Here is a 25259-nt window from a genome sequence, read left to right as displayed (position 1 = left end):
GCCTTGCCTCTTGTACTGATGGGACTCAGAAGTATTCCAGACCGAAAAACAGGCCTGAGCCCCCATGAGATCCTGATGGGAAGAGTGATGAGACAAGCATGGGTACCAGGATACAAACTGTTAAACCTCACTGATGATTTGGTACTTGAGTACTGCAAGCAACTGGGTGACCAAGTGCGTTCTATCTCTCGCTAGATTGGGGAAGACGCCGTCGCCAACCCGACAACTCCAGTTCACAAGTTGGTTCCTGGTGACTGGGTTAGAATCAAGAAGCATACTCGTTCGAGTTGCCTTGCACCGAGGTGGGGAGAAAAGAGCCAGATAATACTGGTGACCACGACAGCAGTGAAGTGTGCAGGCGTTCCCAAGTGGATCCATGCCAGCCATACACAGAAAGTGATTCCAGACGAGGAACCTGGAGCTGAAGGTTGTCCAGCTGAGGGGTCTGCAGACGTTGGTCCTGACGTAGCTGATGACGAACAACCGAGCACCAGTCAAGATGATTGGATACCCTTAATAGACTTGACCGAAGACCCAATCAGAACAAGAGAGCGAACTCAAGAAGATAGAGAGTGGAATAGAGAGGAAAGGATAGGCACAGGCGAAGACCCTCAGATCATTGAGATTCACGTCAAATCTGAGGAAGAAGAGGAAGGTCAGACAGGGACAGAACAGGTGATTGACACACCTCCACTAACTCCTGAAATTGAAAAGGGTCAGACTAGAACTAGTGTAAATGTTCGAGCAGGAGAAAATCAAGAGATCGAAGTGCTTGAACAGGATCAGATAGAAATAGAAGAACGTGTTCAGGACTCAGAAACAGAGACACTCGAAAGCCAAACCCAAAATTCACCTGAACCAGGCCAGCTTAGTAACCAGGCAGAAGAAATAGATACAAGACCTGGGACTAGTCAGACAGGAAGGGAAGAGATAGAAGCAGAAGTGCCACAGATGAACGATAATAAAAGAGCGTTAGAAGAAAGCCAAATCACAGTGCCAACTAAAACACTCAAGAAAAAGAAACATATCGAACCAAGATACATTAAAAGACTGAGACTGAGAATAAAAACAGTAGAAGAAAAACTTGCAGAAAGAAGGAAAAGTCCTCGAATTTTAGAACAAACTGGAGAAGGCTCCAAAAGAAGGAGTGATCGAATAAAAAGACTGAACAAAAAATACCAAGATCCTGAATGGACATTTTTAATTTTGGAGGATTTTGAGGATCTTGATATAACTGACGAAAGTGATGGAGAACCGATTGCTGATCAGTCTACAGAAGAAGACGAATTAACCTGAAGTTGCGCAAGTAAGCTACCTGTGCAAAGTTACAAAGAGGGGTTGAAAACTTCTTCTGAGCAAAATGTCTGATTCAATCGTGAATGGAAGGCCTAGACGCAGTTGTTGCAAAACATGCTGCAGAGTATGTATATGTAGCATAGTTATAGTTATAATAATTTGGATAGGACTAACAGTTTTCATTCCTTATATGGTGAGCAAAAATACTAATATTGACCCTACTCAGACTGTGACTACTGACACTGAAGAGCTGACAACACGAGGTGTAGAAGGACGTGAAAAAGCACTCAGACAAACAAAATGAGACTTAGAAGCATCAGATGAGGAAGGACTACATTACCATGGAGTTAAAAATCAGACACAGTTAAATGTTTTCGCTAATCTTTTAGTACACTATGTAGAAACTATGGAGATAGAAGACTGCTATGTCTGCATGAAGCTACCTACTTCTGTAGCTGAAGGCGTGACTTATCATCACCTACCCTTGACTTATGGAATATCCTGTAGTATTTTAGCAAGCTTATTTTACAAAAGAGGACCATTACAGTACTATTACTCTAACTCTGATGTAATATTTTCTGAACTTCCCATACGTGGAAATTTGAATCCTGTACATACTAAAAGTGATGTTACACGTTATATGGGAGAGTACTTCCTGACTATAGGTACCATAGACTTAAATGAAGCACACAGAGATAACTTGACCAGTTCATTACATGAACAAGAAAAAATATTTCTAAACATGGCAGAGAAAAGAAGGGAGAGTTTCCAAAGAAAGGCTAATGACAAAAGGCAGAAAACTCCTAAATGGGCTGAAACCATGGAAAGCACCTCAAATGGTGGGAGTGGTTCTGCTTTGTTGCTGGATTTCGAAAGGAAAGGGAAACTCTGTCTTCACCGCGAGAAGACTAGTTATTATAATAATATTTTCATTGGTTCCAGTCAATGTGAACACAATTATAAGGTAATTGGAGGTTGGGGTTTCAAAAATGGGTCAGAACCTGTGTTTCCCGGAATTTATTATATATGTGGAAACAAGGCCTATTTCAAATTGCCGGATCACTGGTATGGAAGCTTCTACTTTGGCATTGTTTTCCCGAAAATATACCATGTGAAAGAAATTGCTGGAAGCAATGAAAACACTAATGGCTTAGTGCGTAGTAAAAGAGAAAGCGTAGGTGAAATAATGGGTAGTATATTTAGTGCACTGATACCTGGAGTGGGAGTGGTTCTGAATACACACAGAATTTGCAAATTATCCACCATAGTGGATGTGTTGTCTACTGACACAGCTCATGGATTCCTGCTGGTCAATACCGAAATGGTTGCGATCAGATCAATGGTTTTGCAGAACAGATCAATGGTTTTGCAGAACAGACTTGCGCTGGACACCTTATTAGCAAAAGAGGGCGGAGTCTGCCGGATGTTGAAGGCGCAACATTGTTGCACTTACATACCGGACAAAGGTGTACAGATCAAAAGATATGTGAAAAACATTACTAATTTGGAAAAGGAACTCAAACCACTGGAGGTTGACAGTGCCTGGAAGAGACTTGTCGATGGTCTCTCCAATGTAGGTCATTGGTTTGCTAATTTAGGTAGAAGTTTATTGTTCAAGGTACTGATGCCAATTGGAGGGATAGGTTTCATCATTTTCCTCATATTTGTCTGTTGCAAATGTCGCAAACACACAAAGAAATACACTGTGAATAGAAGAGGTGTGAAACGGAGTGTGGATGAGCTTGAATTGGAAGAAATGAATAATCAGATTTACAAAAAAGTGAAAAATTATCACCCTAGCAAAGATATGAAAGAGAAATTGAATAGCTTGTTGAAAGAGATTGAGATGCATAAGGTGTGAGAAAAGTTGGCATCTGGTTCCATTTTTTGTTTGTGATGATAGTAAATATCATCAAAGAGGGGATTGATAGAGCAAGAATGTGCATATTACGCAACTTACTCGAATCATGAACCTCGAATCTGTCATAACCCGGTAACAAAATTTGTATGTTGTACTAATTTCCCTTTATTTTTGAATGTGCGTGTATCTTAGTGATGCTTGCCTATGTGTTTTACTAAAACGATTAACTCTTGTCCTAAAAATGGCCGCTGCTTTGGAATTTTGCTTCTGCGCATGCGTTAGTCACACTCACGTGACGTGACGTAGTTGTAATTCTGGAGGGAAAGGGTGCGCATGCGTAATAGCCACAAGATGGCTGCTTATGTATTAACGTGGTGAAGCTCGTGCAGATGCTCTCGTGTTATTGTGTATTGCACTAATATAAAACCGCATAGTATATTTTATAGTGATAAACCATAAGTACACAATTATGATATGTGGTATATTCATTTATTTATATGTTTTAATTTGTTTTCGCTTACTTTTCATGTACCACGATAAATGGGGGGTCTGACTGTGACGAGAACCATTTTGACGGTCCCTTCTGCGCATGACACGCAGCCAGGGAGAAATGTCCTTGAGCAGTGGAACTCAGCCAGCTGGCAGCCACAGTCAAGATGCTCCTGCGAAAGCCACCTCTGACCTAGGAGGATGGAGCAGAATTTGTTCTTCATTTGTAACAATTGTATTTCTCTATTGTATTATGTGAAACTTTTCGTGGGAACCCCAATCTTGCTAGGCGGATCCCTAGAATGTAAATTTAGGCTTACAGTAGTCTGTTCTGATTGGTGTGTTCACCTAGCCTACTTTGGGACCAATCGAAATTGTGGATTCTGACACTTTGCAACATTGGGGGGTGGTACACTGACCCGAAAACAGTATATCTAGCCTAGGTTCAGCTAGAGAAATTGTCCGACTTGTCTGAATAGCTGACCTGTCACTGACCCAACGCACTCAATAGGTGACTGAATTTACAGAGCGCTGCGGAGCACTCTGTCCGAATTTGACCTTAGACTTTAAAGGTTTCACTAAACCTTAAGTGCTGGCGGAGCACTTTGCTGGGGAGTTCGCTAACCCAATCGGGGTTCTGACTGATAGCTGCAGAGAGGGTGGAGCGCAGGCGTTGCTTCCAAACTGCGGGTGCTGGTCGTGCCTTGGTGGTCCTGTCCTGATCCTAATCTGGTTTCCCTGTCCTGTCCTGGGTTGTCCATTCTGCACCTGCTGTCCCATGGATGACTGTCTTTCCTTGGGGTATTTCCTGTCCTTGACTGATCAGTGGCCAGGGTTGGTCTGCACACCTTTCTAGGTAAATATAGTGCGAAAACTCTTCACTGCATCTTCTATTTTTCTGTCTTTGCTTAATCCTATGAGGAGCCTTGGCTCGTAGAAAAACAGATGGAGAATGCATTCGGTTCCGAAACTTAAAAACACGTGGCATTCAACTGCCACGTGCTTAAATAGCATGGCAGCTAAGATGACGGGCCCTCCTCGTCTACTGCTTACAATAATCAAGCTGTGGCAAACAAACGCGCCCTTGTGTGTACATCTGACAGATGTCCACATGTCCAGCCGAGACCAACTGCGTGCGTATATAACAAGCCCAATTGCTTTTGTAGACGAGAGAATCGCTTGCCTTTGGGTGTTAAAAAGAGCACTACTTTGGCGGAACACCAAAAAAAGAAAACATGGACTAGACAGCTCCAGGGAAAACGAAGAGGTATCTACACTATAATTTGGCACTCGCCCTAACGTTACCATTCTTCACCGATACAACAAAGCAGTTCTGAAAAAACTACAGTGTCAAGTCACAAGCAGAGATTATAACCTAGACAAGTACTTGTTCTAAGAGCAGAACGTCTGCTTAAAAAGCAGGATTACACACCGTTACCTCCGTGGCAGATTGGGTCTACGACAAGCGTTGCCTACAGGTAAATGTGTACAGTACAGGATACCAAAGCACCTTGCTGCATTACGCGCACGATCTGTAGTTCCCCTAGCTCTACTGTCCCATACTGAGGCCTCCTGTTGAACCGTCTGCTCCTGCCAAGGGATGTCTGTAGCCCGTGCCTCGGACTGCAGGAGGCCGCCATCTTGGAGAGGGAGCCCGGCATTTCTTGCTCCCTCACGCCATCCGCCTCCATCCTACTCAGCGTAGCGCTTTAGGTCCCCGAAGGCTCTCGGTTATCACCCCCAAGACCAACTCAACCTGCTGACCACCACATTTCCCGATTCCGTAAGAGTCTTGGCTGCCAGGGCCGGCTGCTCACCTTCATCTCGCAGCTCGCCTGAGATCCGCCGCCGAAAGAGAAAGAACTTCCGCCCAGAGAATTCACATAGCTCTGAGGACCTCTCGCGAGAAAAGGAAGAAAAGAGACGCGCAATCGAGGGATGTTTACAGTAGGCATAGAAAGCAGACATAGCAGCCGCTAAAACCAGAGAACTACTAATGCCGCACTTCGAATTGTGCATTTGGCAATGGAAAGATCACTCCTGCAGAAGGATAACTTTTTAGCTCAAATAAAACAAGGCTCACTTGTGCGACGCAGTCCTTCGCAATTTACCTGTGAATTCTTAAAAACGAAAGAAATGTGGGTGGTTGTATTTTAGATTAGTTTTTGAGGTGAAATTTACTTTTTTAAAGCGCATTTGTTTAGTAAAATTAAGTCAGAACTAAAATATGCTTAAAACATTATCGTTTCATAGTTTTCAGAGTTCTTAGGTGTGACATTTACGCAGTTTAATTGTACTGATAAGTGACATTCAACTGCCAAAAGTGTTACACTAATATAGTGACACTTTCTAACAACTAAACCCTAGCAACTAGAAGTGCATGGAAAGGAATACAAACGCAAGGTCATTTTGGGATTCGGGGGGGCGTGTTTTTCGTGCTCTCCCCTTCCCATTGGCTGGAAGGTAAAATTCCAGCCAATGGGAAGAGGAGAGGGCGGGACTTAAAAAAAGACACGGAAACGCCCCCGAATCGCGTCGTGACGGGGGAAAGAGTGATTGACAACCATCTCTTCCAATGGCTAGCCTCCATTTGTGGGGCTAGCCAATGGAAGAGAGAGGCGGGACAAAGCCCCATACTACTTCTCAAAAGATTTCACCTGCGCGAACGCTGCTGCGCAGCGGATGCCAGGCGAAATCTAAAAAGAAAAGAACAGTGAATCAGAAAAAAAGGACAAGAAAACAAAAGGGAGGAAAGACAGAAACAAAAGAAGGACTTGCTAGATCTTTTTCGACAGAATTTAACCCTGGAAGTGGAAATCCTCAGAGGAGAAATAAGAAGGAGGAGGAGTCAGGTGTGAAGGAAGAGAGTGAAGGACGCGAATAACAAGCAGGAACAGACCGGAGAAGACTCATGCTATAGCCCAAAGACAGACATTCCCGGGAGGAGGAAGGGAGGTCTTCCTCCTGAGAACCATCTCAGAGAGGCTCCCGCTACACACCAGGAAGGGCGAGACTCACACAGGTGAGTGTTAAAGTAGGAAGCTGGAGTTGAAGGGAGCGAAAACAAATGGGGATATGAGGGACAGAAGCAGCTGGAGACTCTCAGTACCTTGAAGCGATGCATTCAAAGATTGATGTCTTGTTTGCAGACATCAAAGTGAATGAGTTAAGGAACAGCAAGGGAGAATAGAGGAGTAAATTCCTAGAAGTATAATCTTTGGCCCAAGTATGTTTTGTTTATATATAAGTTATAGAAGTTTTTTACTTCCCACTGAATGACCTTTTAAAAGGTGCACAAGGAACAGGGTTACACTGCCTGACAGTAAGCACAGGCTAGAGAAAAAAGCGAGAACTAATGCAAGAGTCAAAAGGGGAATCGGCTAATGAGAACAAAGAAGCAGTTATAAAGTCGAGAGGCAGGACTATAGGGCAGAATACAAAACAGAGAAACTGTAAGAAGTAACAACGTAGTAAAAAGGCAGAGTAGACAATAGAGAATGGAACAGAATCATACCAAAGGGCTATTAGGAAGTAAGAAGGTCCTGGATTCCAGCCTGGTTCATTTACCTGTGTGTATTCCTAAATTACTTCTGAGGGACTCCAGTCTCAAGTAAACCCAAGATAGAATATTGTATTAAGAATAAACCAAGGTGCCTCAACACAAATTACGATCCACATCATTTTTGTTGGCCTTCAAGAATAACCCTCGCCTACACTTGGTGTCAGAAGTGGGATCACACTAAGACCTCTGAAACAAGATGGAGAATGTCACACATCGATTGGCAGAAGGGCGTCAAAGCTGGATTGGGCTTTAGAATGAGTTATAAGGACAGTTGAGACTACGGGGAATGTTTTTCAGGGCACTTCAGGGTACGAAGTGGATCAATTTTATAACATTTCTGAAAGTCAACTTCAGTTAACTACTGGCATTGCTCAAAGTAAAGGACTAGTACCAGTTGGTTCAACTGTATCACTACAAAAGTTTACTCCAGGAGAAGACCTGGAAGCATTTTTAGTAAACTTTGAAAGGCCAGCTGTTGGCCTGAAGACCATTGAGCACACCATTTGGCACCTTTGCTGATTGGAGAGGCTCAGGCTGCATGCCAAGCTCCCAACGATACAGGATCTACTCCCTATGCTGATATTAAAAGAGTATTTTTAGAAAGATTAGGGCTAGATGAGGAGGCCTATTGACTTTGGTTCCGCAAAGAAAGAGGAACGCCCACTGACAATCCTAGAACTTTATTATTTAAATTGAGGGATGCTATTGGTAGATGGTTGAAAAGGAACAACGTCTCGAAGTAGAAATAATGGCCAAAATATATCTAGAGCAGTATCTAGAAGTGCTACGTCCTGCCACACAAAAGTGGTTGAGACAACACCTGGGTTTGTCTTTGGAGCAAGCCATAGAAATGGATAGCACGTTTACTACTGCCCAACCCATCAGATCCTTAACAGAGTACTCTAAATGTTCTAAAGTGTCTGTACCTGTGATAGGGCGTGCCTCACACTGGCTTCTGGTTCACAAGCAAGAGGGCACAGGATTACGTACCACTAAACCTGCATCTCCCAAAGCTCTAGGTCCACAATGCTACGAGTGCGGGAATTGGGACATACTGCCTGATTATGTAGAACAAACCATTCCGAAAAAGAATCCATTATCTGTAATCTGTATACAACAACCTATTTATTACTCCCATGAGACTGGACCTAGTTATTACGTGACTTTAGAGTTAAATCAAAGATGGGTTACGGCCTAGCTGGATTCAGTGTTTAGGTAATCAATTATTAAAGCTAGTCTAGTTTTTCGTCATCAAACTATACTGACTCATCCAGTTACCATTAAGTGCGTCCATGGGGTCTCAAATGCCTATTTCATAGCTAGAAATTTAGTAAAGAGTCCAGGGGGACAGAAATCTGAGTAGAGGTTGGGGTTCTACATAATCTTCTTCATAAGGAAGTGATAATTGGGACAGATAATTCCCAGTTTTTGTCACTTCTCACAGAAATATTAAATGAAGGAAATAATTGGTTATCCGAAGCACTCTTTTCCCAAGAATCATTGGAAGTATCCCCAGATAAAAAGAGTAGAAAGACGAAGAAAGAAAGGCAGCAAGAAAAAGAGGGGAGCCTCTCAAAATGCTCTTTTCTTATAAGAACCATGGCCACTGTATAACATTTTTAGAGAAGCCCAAATAAACAACTCCACTCTTCAATTTCCATGGCAGAAGGCTGGTGAAGAAGAAGTAATGAATACTCAGGTATGTCCATTTTTTGTAAACTAAAATCACTTAATCCATTTAAAAGCTATATTTACTTCTCTCCAAGATGCTGGACTATAAATGAATACAAAAGCATTGAAACTTAACCCATAATAAAGTTAAATATCTTGAATATCTACTGGGAGAGGGACTAATTAAATCTCAAGAAGAAAAGGTCAAGGCTATTACCGACATCCCTTTTCCCAAAATAAAAAAAGATATGAGAGCCTTTTAGGTTAGGTTACTGCAGACAATTTATACTCAATTATTTGGGTCTTTCTCCCCCTCTCACAGATATGCTCAGAAGTCAACCACTAATAAAACGTTCCACTCCCCTTTCTCTACAGCTCTTAAAGCTTTTAGTGACTTGAAACTCATAGTTGCTTCCAAACCTATTTTGCAGTCGAATGATTTAGATAAACCATTTATAAAAACAAACAGATTCCTCTAATGTCAGATTAGGTGCTGTAATTTCACAAGTAAATCTCAAAGGTGAAGAGAGATCTCTCTTATATGTGAGCTGTACATTGTTCCCTGGGAAGTCGAAGTATCCTGCCATTAAAAAAGAGTGCCTGACAATGAAATGGACTATCAACAAATTGTGGAAATATTTGGAAGACTGTCCATTTACTCTGTATACTGATCATGCTCCCTTAATGTGCTTAAGTAGTAATAAGGGAAATAATGCAAGGGTGTTGCAGTGTTTTCCTTCCATCCAACCTTTTCACTTTTTTGGTCTGGAAAAGAAAAGCCTCTGAACAGGGTAATGAGGACTTTTTGTCTAGATACCACATTGGAGAGGCTGACAGCCCCCCACCACATTCCCAAAGGGTGTGGCTCATACAGGTGAGTGCTAATTACACAGCTGGAGGTAGCGAGGAGTGAAAAACAATGGGGATAAGAGGGAGATAAATTGATGGGTACCCTCAGACCCCTTAAGCAATACGTTCAAAGATTGATGTCATGTTTTCCTGATGCCAAGTATTAGAAGAGTTTCTCATTGACTACGGTGTAAACCCTGCTCAAGCAGCAACCACAATCCTACTTAGTAGCACACGTTTAGTATTGTAAATGGTTGTTAAATACAAGTGTTTTCACAATTCAATTCATACAACATCAAAATAAATTTCTAAATCCTTTTGTTCAGGGTTTTGTCGTTGTTTATTGAAGGAGACGTCACAGCCGACACGTGTTTCGTCGTTCTGGGGAATGTAACCCCCGACTTTTTCAAGGCTGTTTAAAGAAAATGGTAATGTTGTAGCACATTACTGTAGAATACGACATTTGTTCAAGTTTCATAAACAACATTAAATACTTGTTAGGATAAGGCGGTGGTGCAATAATCCATTTACTTCTTTATAAGCATGCTAATATTCAATCTAGAGGATTGCCACATTTCGTGCCTGCTTATTGGTATTGTTAAGGATTTGTGTACAGTATGGTGTTTCTTAACATCATCTAAAGTATGAGCCCATTGGGAGGAATGGAGAGACCGGTGAGGGTGTAATTATCATTTATCTTGGGGGTGACATGCAAAATCTTATCGCTGTGATTTATCGTGGGTTCATGCTTATTTAAGAACCATGCTATTTGATACCTATTCTCCGTTGTTGAAGTTCGTTCTGTGAGAGGGAATATTGAAGCAAAGTATAAGTCTGAAGTCGTCCTGGTTAGGACCACTTATTTACACAAAGGTAATATTTTTATAAATTGATAACTCTACTTACGTAGATTGAGGTGATACTTCCAACCCTCAATGGGGTTCTGGTGTTGATGTCGTTGTTCCTATTATTCAAGCTTCATTGATGTGAACTTCAAATAATGGTTCACTCTCTGCAAGCTGTAATTAATGTCAAACGTTACTTGGTTGCACTTTTAGACATTTCTGTATACACAGAATCTCTATGTCTGTAAGTAGACTAAACTGCCTAGCCTTCCATGCGTTTTTATTGGGTATTTTGTATATATAAAAAAAAAAAGGCTCTGTTTATATAAACGATTATATATTGTATATTAAATAACTATCAAGCCTCATAGCTACCCCTGTATCGTGCTCTTAATGATGCTCTAACGTTATATGGCGGGGTGGGAGGCTTTACTCCTGTGGGAAGTGTTCACCCGTTTATTGCGCCAACTGTGCCTATTAAAGAATGATATTGATTCGTCTAATTATTATATAGTGCTCCCCTCCTATCTGTCCCCGTATTGGTCGCTAGTTCTGAAGGCTTTATTCCTGTTGGAATTGCTCCCCGTTTCTTGCCCCCACTGTGTCTATTAGAGAGTGATATTGAAACGCCCGATTATTTTGAAGTGCTCCCCTCATGTCCGTCCCCCCGTATCTTAAACATGTACGTTACTGCCCCCTCCGTTCCGCATAGACGCGTGTGTATCTATACTCCTTCGGTTGTTAACAGACCTCTGCATTTTCGCGTCTTACCTCTTAGTCGTTTTCTTCGCGGGATTAAGATTCGTCCCTTCTGCTTCGTGTAAGAGGCAGCGTTAGTTTCAAAAGACTGGCGCCATATATTTACAGAGGAAGTGTAGCCCGGTTGCTAACCGGCGTCACTTCCTGTTGGCCTCGCACACTAGCCTAATTTTGATTGCAAATCCGGCCGCCATTTTAGACTGTCTGTTTAGCGGTGCATAACGACACCTGTTTGTGAATTAGTCCATTATTATTGTGTTTTTGATATATTTTACCTCTATATTGAGAACGGTTACGTTTTATGGTTACTGGATACACCTATTCAGGCAAATCCCGTTATATATATGTGTATCCCAACTCACTATTCGAGCTCTATTAATTGGTTATTATATTTTATTTTATTCTCATTGGGAAGCTAATTATCCCAACTTAATCGGGTGTAAAAGTCGTATTATATTATTTTTAGGTTGCTTCAGTTTATATTCGGCTCATTTTTGATATACCCCGTGATACATATGTGAGGGCTTCAAATTGTTGGTGGTTGTGGACCCATCCTCCAGTGTTTCCCATCGTGCTTGTGTGCTGTGTGATTATCACACTTACTCATTGTGTTTTGTGTTGGGCCAGTCACTAATGATATCGAATTCTCCATCTCGCATGGGCTCAGAACAATTGTTGTGCCATTAAGTGGCCTTTTATTATGTTCAGTGATACAGATATACCATCAACTTATGTTCTATTACTTAAACACAGAATTTAACAGAAATGCAATATTTTTCATTAGTACTAATTCATCCACACTTCATATATTCCTTATTCCATGCAACTTCCTTCCTCAGTGGTTCTTTAGTTTTCGCTGGTATTATGTATGGTTATGTTATGTTCATGTACCTAAAAAATAATGTAGCTCCTGGTCAATGTTAAGACCCAGTTCTACACTTTTCAGAGTCATTATCCAGATGGCCTCTCTTCTTCGCAGGGCTAATTCCCTATTACCCCCTCTTGGATGGATGGGTACATGTTCTATCCCAAAGTACTGGAATGAGTGACTCGATGTTTGTGCAGGGCATATTGACATGTGGGCTGCCACTGGGTAGCGCATATCACCTTGTTTAACCGCCCTGATATGTTCGTTTATTCTGTCTCTTAACATTCTTTTAGTGCTCCCTACATATCTTTTGCCGCATTTGCAGTCTAGGGCATAAACCACAAATTTGCTGCAACAATTGATAGTCGTCAGTATTCGGTATTCTTCATTGAGTGGTCCTTTGAATCCCTTTATCTTTTTGTAGGCCCATTTACATGCTGCGCACATTCCACAGCCATAGAACCCTGGGTCTGTCAGCCAGCAGTTTTTGGTTCTCTTTCCCGGGTAACTTGGGCTCAGTATGTTCCTCAGTGTTGTGCCTTTTCTATATGTTAGTGTTGGCCTTTCTGTTATGTGTTTCTTTAAAATCGTATCTTTGCTAAGTAGGTGCCAGTGTTTGTTTAGACTTCTACGTAAAACATGAGCCCAGTTATTGTAACATGTCACCATTCTCACGGTTTCTTGTTTATTTACCTGTTTGGGCTTTTCTGTTAGTGTGTCTGTTCTGGATAGTTTGTTTATTCTACTTTCAGCTTTTTGTAGTACCTTCTGACTATACCCAGTGTTCCTGAATCTTTTGATTGTTCCTTGTTTTTGTGTTTCAAATTCTGCGTCTGTGCTGCAATTGCGGCGGGTTCTGACTAATTCCCCGTAAGGGATTGCCTTTTTTTGGTGCTCCGGGTGGGCACTGGTTGCATGTAGCAGGGAATTGCAGGCTGTGCTTTTTCTAAATAGTCTGCTTTGTATCGTATTGTTCTCAATAAAGAATTCCACATCCAAGAATGGTAATTTTGCTTTGCTGAATTCCATTGTGAATCTGATATTTTGATCATTGGTATTAAGATATGTGTGGAATCCCTGTAATTTGTCTGATGTGCCTGTCCAAATCATGAAACAGTCATCGATATATCTTCCCCAATATAATATGTCCTTATTCCATTCTGAAGCTGGTGGGCCCCAGATTCTCGTCTCCTCAAACCTTCCCATCACTAGGTTGGCATACGAGGGCGAAAATCTGGAGCCCATCGCCACTCCTTGCTTCTGTCTGTACCACTGTTCCTTAAAAAGGAATATGTTGTTGTCCAAAATGGTCTCAATCATTTCTAAAATCATCTCAGTATGTGCCCATGCACTAGCTGGTCTTTTGCTGAGCATGTGTTTTACAGCTGTCAGTCCCGTGTCTCTTTTAATGCACGTGTATAAAGAGACCACGTCTAATGTGACCATTGTCATGTTTTCATCCCACGGCAGGTCTGCCATGGTCCCCAGGATATGTTTCGTGTCCCTGATGTAAGATGGAAGGTTTTGTACTAATGGCTTTAGGAACACGTCCACATATTCTGAGAGCCTCTCAGTTGGCCCCCCGATGCCAGATATGATTGGTCTACCCGGAGGGAAAATATGGGGCTTGTGTACCTTGGGTACTGTGTATATGCATGGATACCTTGGTCTGTCTATCCTTAGATAAGCATGTTCATTGTCATCAATAAGACCTTTACCATGCCATTGTTTTAATAGTATGTTAATATACTCTGTCAATCTCCACATTGGGTTGGCTCCTATTTGTTCGTAACATTCAGCATTTTTTAACTGGGTGAGTATTTCATGGTCATAATCCTTACTTTGCATTACTACCATGTTTCCCCCTTTGTCTGCTTCTCTGATTGTTATTTCTCTGTTTGTGCTGAGTTCTTTCAATGCTTTCCTCTCTTCCTTTGTGAGATTATCTCTGTGCATATGTTCGACTGTTTTCTTCATGTTGTGTTTGTCTAAATCTGCTGTTACTGCTTTGTAGAACTGATCGATATTGTTGCCTGCTGTTAGTGATGGTGTCCATTTCGACTTGTCTTTCAACCCACTTGTTATGTTATAATCCAGATCTATATCAAAGTCCCTCATTATCCTTTCTGTCAATATTGCCTCATCCTCACAATCAGTGATTGACAGTAGTAGTCTTGTGTCAAGAATATCCTGAATACAGTAATTGTCATTAACCATCATGCCCAAATTTTGTTGCACTTCTTTATTTATCGGATTGGTCATTTCAAAGTGTTTTTTTAATTTCAAACGTCTAGTAAACTTAAACAAATCAATTTTTGTATTACACACATCACCAACATTGTTCGGGCAAAAACTCATACCTTTTTCAAGCACAGATATCATGTTATTCGTGAGTTCCAATTCACTCAAATTCATAACAGTAACATTGTTTATTTCCTCTGATTCACATTCTGGTTCCAGGACCTGGTTCGCATTCCTGCTCTGCCCTGACCTGGCGCCTGCTCTTTTGCCTCTCCTTGTTTTCCTTGTGGGCCTGGTTTCTTGCTTTCTCTGTTCCCTTTCTTGATTCTGTTGATTTCTAATAAAAAACTGTTGTTGGGATCTACTGCACTCATAGCTCCCATTACTTCTATGCTAGCTTCACTTGAGTTAATGGTGTCAATAGAAGTTGTGCTTGAGCCAACCGAAATGGTTTCACTTGGGGGCTGAGTGGGATTTTTAGGTATTAGGTGGTCATACTTTTTGGCGAATGTAAATACTCTCCCGCCCAAGTAGTCCCGCTCGTCCCTTTTGAGTTTCTTGCTTTTTTTCTGTTTAATGTCTGTGACATGTCGCTGTACTATGTCATCCAGAATCTGGTAGTTCTTGGTGGTCACATCAGGGAGATTAAAATCTTTAATTTCTTGCTCTAATTTGTCTATCTCTGCTTGTAGTTTGGCCACTTTTCTTTCACAATTTTCTATTAAAATCATTATCAGGTTATTGGAATTATTGATCAATTCCTTTTCCCAGGCTAATAAAAGGTCTGGTTCCAGGTCTTCATAGGTGGGCATAATCTGCGACCTGAGACCTCTTGGGATCCTTTTTACTTTTACATATTGCTTCAGGGTAGCTGCATCCCACCACCTTGATGATTCTGTGATTTTGAGTTTTTCTAACCTCATGAATTTCTCTTTCAGACCCTCAGCTTTTGAAGGTTGCCCTCCCTGTCCTGCTGAGGTGCTGGGTACCTGTCCCCCTATGTTGTTAAATAGGTCCTCTGCTTCTTTGTCTCTGTCTGCTCTATTGTTAGTCATAGTGTTCATAGTGGACCCTTAGGCTGCCCCTAGTTGGAGAAAACGTTTGGTTTCTAGAATAGTGGTAGTTTGTACTAGGTTAAAGGCGCCACTGGGAGATGTGCACTTTTCTTATATATAAGTAATTGAGCAATGATTGTTAACGGTGCTAAAAGGAGAAGAGAACCACTTTCCCTCTTCTAGTTAGGCGATGCCACAAAAGTTTGTTACTCCCTAGCACACGTTTAGTATTGTAAATGGTTGTTAAATACAAGTGTTTTCACAATTCAATTCATACAACATCAAAATAAATTTCTAAATCCTTTTGTTCAGGGTTTTGTCGTTGTTTATTGAAGGAGACGTCACAGCCGACACGTGTTTCGTCGTTCTGGGGAATGTAACCCCCGACTTTTTCAAGGCTGTTTAAAGAAAATGGTAATGTTGTAGCACATTACTGTAGAATACGACATTTGTTCAAGTTTCATAAACAACATTAAATACTTGTTAGGATAAGGCGGTGGTGCAATAATCCATTTACTTCTTTATAAGCATGCTAATATTCAATCTAGAGGATTGCCACATTTCGTGCCTGCTTATTGGTATTGTTAAGGATTTGTGTACAGTATGGTGTTTCTTAACATCATCTAAAGTATGAGCCCATTGGGAGGAATGGAGAGACCGGTGAGGGTGTAATTATCATTTATCTTGGGGATGACATGCAAAATCTTATCGCTGTGATTTATCGTGGGTTCATGCTTATTTAAGAACCATGCTATTTGATACCTATTCTCCGTTGTTGAAGTTCGTTCTGTGAGAGGGAATATTGAAGCAAAGTATAAGTCTGAAGTCGTCCTGGTTAGGACCACTTATTTACACAAAGGTAATATTTTTATAAATTGATAACTCTACTTACGTAGATTGAGGTGATACTTCCAACCCTCAATGGGGTTCTGGTGTTGATGTCGTTGTTCCTATTATTCAAGCTTCATTGATGTGAACTTCAAATAATGGTTCACTCTCTGCAAGCTGTAATTAATGTCAAACGTTACTTGGTTGCACTTTTAGACATTTCTGTATACACAGAATCTCTATGTCTGTAAGTAGACTAAACTGCCTAGCCTTCCATGCGTTTTTATTGGGTATTTTGTATATAAAAAAAAAAATATAAAAAAAAAGGAAAAAAAAAAAAAAAGGCTCTGTTTATATAAACGATTATATATTGTATATTAAATAACTATCAAGCCTCATAGCTACCCCTGTATCGTGCTCTTAATGATGCTCTAACGTTATATGGCGGGGTGGGAGGCTTTACTCCTGTGGGAAGTGTTCACCCGTTTATTGCGCCAACTGTGCCTATTAAAGAATGATATTGATTCGTCTAATTATTATATAGTGCTCCCCTCCTATCTGTCCCCGTATTGGTCGCTAGTTCTGAAGGCTTTATTCCTGTTGGAATTGCTCCCCGTTTCTTGCCCCCACTGTGTCTATTAGAGAGTGATATTGAAACGCCCGATTATTTTGAAGTGCTCCCCTCATGTCCGTCCCCCCGTATCTTAAACATGTACGTTACTGCCCCCTCCGTTCCGCATAGACGCGTGTGTATCTATACTCCTTCGGTTGTTAACAGACCTCTGCATTTTCGCATCTTACCTCTTAGTCGTTTTCTTCGCGGGATTAAGATTCGTCCCTTCTGCTTCGTGTAAGAGGCAGCGTTAGTTTCAAAAGACTGGCGCCATATATTTACAGAGGAAGTGTAGCCCGGTTGCTAACCGGCGTCACTTCCTGTTGGCCTCGCACACTAGCCTAATTTTGATTGCAAATCCGGCCGCCATTTTAGACTGTCTGTTTAGCGGTGCATAACGACACCTGTTTGTGAATTAGTCCATTATTATTGTGTTTTTGATATATTTTACCTCTATATTGAGAACGGTTACGTTTTATGGTTACTGGATACACCTATTCAGGCAAATCCCGTTATATATATGTGTATCCCAACTCACTATTCGAGCTCTATTAATTGGTTATTATATTTTATTTTATTCTCATTGGGAAGCTAATTATCCCAACTTAATCGGGTGTAAAGGTCGTATTATATTATTTTTAGGTTGCTTCAGTTTATATTCGGCTCATTTTTGATATACCCCGTGATACATATGTGAGGGCTTCAAATTGTTGGTGGTTGTGGACCCATCCTCCAGTGTTTCCCATCGTGCTTGTGTGCTGTGTGATTATCACACTTACTCATTGTGTTTTGTGTTGGGCCAGTCACTAATGATATCGAATTCTCCATCTCGCATGGGCTCAGAACAATTGTTGTGCCATTAAGTGGCCTTTTATTATGTTCAGTGATACAGATATACCATCAACTTATGTTCTATTACTTAAACACAGAATTTTCTTAACAGAAATGCAATATTTTTCATTAGTACTAATTCATCCACACTTCATATATTCCTTATTCCATGCAACTTCCTTCCTCAGTGGTTCTTTAGTTTTCGCTGGTATTATGTATGGTTATGTTATGTTCATGTACCTAAAAAATAATGTAGCTCCTGGTCAATGTTAAGACCCAGTTCTACACTTTTCAGAGTCATTATCCAGATGGCCTCTCTTCTTCGCAGGGCTAATTCCCTATTACCCCCTCTTGGATGGATGGGTACATGTTCTATCCCAAAGTACTGGAATGAGTGACTCGATGTTTGTGCAGGGCATATTGACATGTGGGCTGCCACTGGGTAGCGCATATCACCTTGTTTAACCGCCCTGATATGTTCGTTTATTCTGTCTCTTAACATTCTTTTAGTGCTCCCTACATATCTTTTGCCGCATTTGCAGTCTAGGGCATAAACCACAAATTTGCTGCAACAATTGATAGTCGTCAGTATTCGGTATTCTTCATTGAGTGGTCCTTTGAATCCCTTTATCTTTTTGTAGGCCCATTTACATGCTGCGCACATTCCACAGCCATAGAACCCTGGGTCTGTCAGCCAGCAGTTTTTGGTTCTCTTTCCCGGGTAACTTGGGCTCAGTATGTTCCTCAGTGTTGTGCCTTTTCTATATGTTAGTGTTGGCCTTTCTGTTATGTGTTTCTTTAAAATCGTATCTTTGCTAAGTAGGTGCCAGTGTTTGTTTAGACTTCTACGTAAAACATGAGCCCAGTTATTGTAACATGTCACCATTCTCACGGTTTCTTGTTTATTTACCTGTTTGGGCTTTTCTGTTAGTGTGTCTGTTCTGGATAGTTTGTTTATTCTACTTTCAGCTTTTTGTAGTACCTTCTGACTATACCCAGTGTTCCTGAATCTTTTGATTGTTCCTTGTTTTTGTGTTTCAAATTCTGCGTCTGTGCTGCAATTGCGGCGGGTTCTGACTAATTCCCCGTAAGGGATTGCCTTTTTTTGGTGCTCCGGGTGGGCACTGGTTGCATGTAGCAGGGAATTGCAGGCTGTGCTTTTTCTAAATAGTCTGCTTTGTATCGTATTGTTCTCAATAAAGAATTCCACATCCAAGAATGGTAATTTTGCTTTGCTGAATTCCATTGTGAATCTGATATTTTGATCATTGGTATTAAGATATGTGTGGAATCCCTGTAATTTGTCTGATGTGCCTGTCCAAATCATGAAACAGTCATCGATATATCTTCCCCAATATAATATGTCCTTATTCCATTCTGAAGCTGGTGGGCCCCAGATTCTCGTCTCCTCAAACCTTCCCATCACTAGGTTGGCATACGAGGGCGAAAATCTAGAGCCCATCGCCACTCCTTGCTTCTGTCTGTACCACTGTTCCTTAAAAAGGAATATGTTGTTGTCCACAATGAGTAAGTGTGATAATCACACAGCACACAAGCACGATGGGAAACACTGGAGGATGGGTCCACAACCACCAACAATTTGAAGCCCTCACATATGTATCACGGGGTATATCAAAAATGAGCCGAATATAAACTGAAGCAACCTAAAAATAATATAATACGACTTTTACGCCCGATTAAGTTGGGATAATTAGCTTCCCAATGAGAATAAAATAAAATATAATAACCAATTAATAGAGCTCGAATAGTGAGTTGGGATACACATATATATAACGGGATTTGCCTGAATAGGTGTATCCAGTAACCATAAAACGTAACCGTTCTCAATATAGAGGTAAAATATATCAAAAACACAATAATAATGGACTAATTCACAAACAGGTGTCGTTATGCACCGCTAAACAGACAGTCTAAAATGGCGGCCGGATTTGCAATCAAAATTAGGCTAGTGTGCGAGGCCAACAGGAAGTGACGCCGGTTAGCAACCGGGCTACACTTCCTCTGTAAATATATGGCGCCAGTCTTTTGAAACTAACGCTGCCTCTTACACGAAGCAGAAGGGACGAATCTTAATCTCGCGAAGAAAACGACTAAGAGGTAAGACGCGAAAATGCAGAGGTCTGTTAACAACCGAAGGAGTATAGATACACACGCGTCTATGCGGAACGGAGGGGGCAGTAACGTACATGTTTAAGATACGGGGGGACGGACATGAGGGGAGCACTTCAAAATAATCGGGCGTTTCAATATCACTCTCTAATAGACACAGTGGGGGCAAGAAACGGGGAGCTATTCCAACAGGAATAAAGCCTTCAGAACTAGCGACCAATACGGGGACAGATAGGAGGGGAGCACTATATAATAATTAGACGAATCAATATCATTCTTTAATAGGCACAGTTGGCGCAATAAACGGGTGAACACTTCCCACAGGAGTAAAGCCTCCCACCCCGCCATATAACGTTAGAGCATCATTAAGAGCACGATACAGGGGTAGCTATGAGGCTTGATAGTTATTTAATATACAATATATAATCGTTTATATAAACAGAGCCTTTTTTTTTTTTTATATATACAAAATACCCAATAAAAACGCATGGAAGGCTAGGCAGTTTAGTCTACTTACAGACATAGAGATTCTGTGTATACAGAAATGTCTAAAAGTGCAACCAAGTAACGTTTGACATTAATTACAGCTTGCAGAGAGTGAACCATTATTTGAAGTTCACATCAATGAAGCTTGAATAATAGGAACAACGACATCAACACCAGAACCCCATTGAGGGTTGGAAGTATCACCTCAATCTACGTAAGTAGAGTTATCAATTTATAAAAATATTACCTTTGTGTAAATAAGTGGTCCTAACCAGGACGACTTCAGACTTATACTTTGCTTCAATATTCCCTCTCACAGAACGAACTTCAACAACGGAGAATAGGTATCAAATAGCATGGTTCTTAAATAAGCATGAACCCACGATAAATCACAGCGATAAGATTTTGCATGTCACCCCCAAGATAAATGATAATTACACCCTCACCGGTCTCTCCATTCCTCCCAATGGGCTCATACTTTAGATGATGTTAAGAAACACCATACTGTACACAAATCCTTAACAATACCAATAAGCAGGCACGAAATGTGGCAATCCTCTGGATTGAATATTAGCATGCTTATAAAGAAGTAAATGGATTATTGCACCACCGCCTTATCCTAACAAGTATTTAATGTTGTTTATGAAACTTGAACAAATGTCGTATTCTAGAGTAATGTGCTACAACATTACCATTTTCTTTAAACAGCCTTGAAAAAGTCGGGGGTTACATTCCCCAGAACGACGAAACACGTGTCGGCTGTGACGTCTCCTTCAATAAACAACGACAAAACCCTGAACAAAAGGATTTAGAAATTTATTTTGATGTTGTATGAATTGAATTGTGAAAACACTTGTATTTAACAACCATTTACAATACTAAACGTGTGCTAGGGAGTAACAAACTTTTGTGGCATCGCCTAACTAGAAGAGGGAAAGTGGTTCTCTTCTCCTTTTAGCACCGTTAACAATCATTGCTCAATTACTTATATATAAGAAAAGTGCACATCTCCCAGTGGCGCCTTTAACCTAGTACAAACTACCACTATTTTAGAAACCAAACGTTTTCTCCAACTAGGGGCAGCCTAAGGGTCCACTATGAACACTATGACTAACAATAGAGCAGACAGAGACAAAGAAGCAGAGGACCTATTTAACAACATAGGTGGACAGGTACCCAGCACTTCAGCAGGACAGGGAGGGCAACCTTCAAAAGCTGAGGGTCTGAAAGAGAAATTCATGAGGTTAGAAAAACTCAAAATCACAGAATCATCAAGGTGGTGGGATGCAGCTACCCTGAAGCAATATGTAAAAGTAAAAAGGATCCCAAGAGGTCTCAGGTCGCAGATTATGCCCACCTATGAAGACCTGGAACCAGACCTTTTATTAGCCTGGGAAAAGGAATTGATCAATAATTCCAATAACCTGATAATGATTTTAATAGAAAATTGTGAAAGAAAAGTGGCCAAACTACAAGCAGAGATAGACAAATTAGAGCAAGAAATTAAAGATTTTAATCTCCCTGATGTGACCACCAAGAACTACCAGATTCTGGATGACATAGTACAGCGACATGTCACAGACATTAAACAGAAAAAAAGCAAGAAACTCAAAAGGGACGAGCGGGACTACTTGGGCGGGAGAGTATTTACATTCGCCAAAAAGTATGACCACCTAATACCTAAAAATCCCACTCAGCCCCCAAGTGAAACCATTTCGGTTGGCTCAAGCACAACTTCTATTGACACCATTAACTCAAGTGAAGCTAGCATAGAAGTAATGGGAGCTATGAGTGCAGTAGATCCCAACAACAGTTTTTTATTAGAAATCAACAGAATCAAGAAAGGGAACAGAGAAAGCAAGAAACCAGGCCCACAAGGAAAACAAGGAGAGGCAAAAGAGCAGGCGCCAGGTCAGGGCAGAGCAGGAATGCGAACCAGGTCCTGGAACCAGAATGTGAATCAGAGGAAATAAACAATGTTACTGTTATGAATTTGAGTGAATTGGAACTCACGAATAACATGATATCTGTGCTTGAAAAAGGTATGAGTTTTTGCCCGAACAATGTTGGTGATGTGTGTAATACAAAAATTGATTTGTTTAAGTTTACTAGACGTTTGAAATTAAAAAAACACTTTGAAATGACCAATCCGATAAATAAAGAAGTGCAACAAAATTTGGGCATGATGGTTAATGACAATTACTGTATTCAGGATATTCTTGACACAAGACTACTACTGTCAATCACTGATTGTGAGGATGAGGCAATATTGACAGAAAGGATAATGAGGGACTTTGATATAGATCTGGATTATAACATAACAAGTGGGTTGAAAGACAAGTCGAAATGGACACCATCACTAACAGCAGGCAACAATATCGATCAGTTCTACAAAGCAGTAACAGCAGATTTAGACAAACACAACATGAAGAAAACAGTCGAACATATGCACAGAGATAATCTCACAAAGGAAGAGAGGAAAGCATTGAAAGAACTCAGCACAAACAGAGAAATAACAATCTGAGAAGCAGACAAAGGGGGAAACATGGTAGTAATGCAAAGTAAGGATTATGACCATGAAATACTCACCCAGTTAAAAAATGCTGAATGTTACGAACAAATAGGAGCCAACCCAATGTGGAGATTGACAGAGTATATTAACATACTATTAAAACAATGGCATGGTAAAGGTCTTATTGATGACAATGAACATGCTTATCTAAGGATAGACAGACTAAGGTATCCATGCATATACACAGTACCCAAGGTACACAAGCCCCATATTTTCCCTCCGGGTAGACCAATCATATCTGGCATCGGGGGGCCAACTGAGAGGCTCTCAGAATATGTGGACGTGTTCCTAAAGCCATTAGTACAAAACCTTCCATCTTACATCAGGGACACAAAACATATCCTGGGGACCATGGCAGACCTGCCGTGGGATGAAAACATGACAATGGTCACATTAGACGTGGTCTCTTTATACACGTGCATTAAAAGAGACACGGGACTGACAGCTGTAAAACACATGCTCAGCAAAAGACCAGCTAGTGCATGGGCACATACTGAGATGATTTTAGAAATGATTGAGACCATTTTGGACAACAACATATTCCTTTTTAAGGAACAGTGGTACAGACAGAAGCAAGGAGTGGCGATGGGCTCCAGATTTTCGCCCTCGTATGCCAACCTAGTGATGGGAAGGTTTGAGGAGACGAGAATCTGGGGCCCACCAGCTTCAGAATGGAATAAGGACATATTATATTGGGGAAGATATATCGATGACTGTTTCATGATTTGGACAGGCACATCAGACAAATTACAGGGATTCCACACATATCTTAATACCAATGATCAAAATATCAGATTCACAATGGAATTCAGCAAAGCAAAATTACCATTCTTGGATGTGGAATTCTTTATTGAGAACAATACGATACAAAGCAGACTATTTAGAAAAAGCACAGCCTGCAATTCCCTGCTACATGCAACCAGTGCCCACCCGGAGCACCAAAAAAAGGCAATCCCTTACGGGGAATTAGTCAGAACCCGCCGCAATTGCAGCACAGACGCAGAATTTGAAACACAAAAACAAGGAACAATCAAAAGATTCAGGAACAGAGGGTATAGTCAGAAGGTACTACAAAAAGCTGAAAGTAGAATAAACAAACTATCCAGAACAGACACACTAACAGAAAAGCCCAAACAGGTAAATAAACAAGAAACCGTGAGAATGGTGACATGTTACAATAACTGGGCTCATGTTTTACGTAGAAGTCTAAACAAACACTGGCACCTACTTAGCAAAGATACGATTTTAAAGAAACACATAACAGAAAGGCCAACACTAACATATAGAAAAGGCACAACACTGAGGAACATACTGAGCCCAAGTTACCCGGGAAAGAGAACCAAAAACTGCTGGCTGACAGACCCAGGGTTCTATGGCTGTGGAATGTGCGCAGCATGTAAATGGGCCTACAAAAAGATAAAGGGATTCAAAGGACCACTCAATGAAGAATACCGAATACTGACGACTATCAATTGTTGCAGCAAATTTGTGGTTTATGCCCTAGACTGCAAATGCGGCAAAAGATATGTAGGGAGCACTAAAAGAATGTTAAGAGACAGAATAAACGAACATATCAGGGCGGTTAAACAAGGTGATATGCGCTACCCAGTGGCAGCCCACATGTCAATATGCCCTGCACAAACATCGAGTCACTCATTCCAGTACTTTGGGATAGAACATGTACCCATCCATCCAAGAGGGGGTAATAGGGAATTAGCCCTGCGAAGAAGAGAGGCCATCTGGATAATGACTCTGAAAAGTGTAGAACTGGGTCTTAACATTGACCAGGAGCTACATTATTTTTTAGGTACATGAACATAACATAACCATACATAATACCAGCGAAAACTAAAGAACCACTGAGGAAGGAAGTTGCATGGAATAAGGAATATATGAAGTGTGGATGAATTAGTACTAATGAAAAATATTGCATTTCTGTTAAGAAAATTCTGTGTTTAAGTAATAGAACATAAGTTGATGGTATATCTGTATCACTGAACATAATAAAAGGCCACTTAATGGCACAACAATTGTTCTGAGCCCATGCGAGATGGAGAATTCGATATCATTAGTGACTGGCCCAACACAAAACACAATGAGTAAGTGTGATAATCACACAGCACACAAGCACGATGGGAAACACTGGAGGATGGGTCCACAACCACCAACAATTTGAAGCCCTCACATATGTATCACGGGGTATATCAAAAATGAGCCGAATATAAACTGAAGCAACCTAAAAATAATATAATACGACTTTTACACCCGATTAAGTTGGGATAATTAGCTTCCCAATGAGAATA

Source organism: Lissotriton helveticus, chromosome 8 (assembly GCF_964261635.1).
Source record: "Lissotriton helveticus chromosome 8, aLisHel1.1, whole genome shotgun sequence".
NCBI lineage: Eukaryota > Metazoa > Chordata > Amphibia > Caudata > Salamandridae > Lissotriton > Lissotriton helveticus.
The sequence above is the reverse complement of the archived record's forward strand: the minus strand, read 5'-3'. Positions refer to the sequence as shown.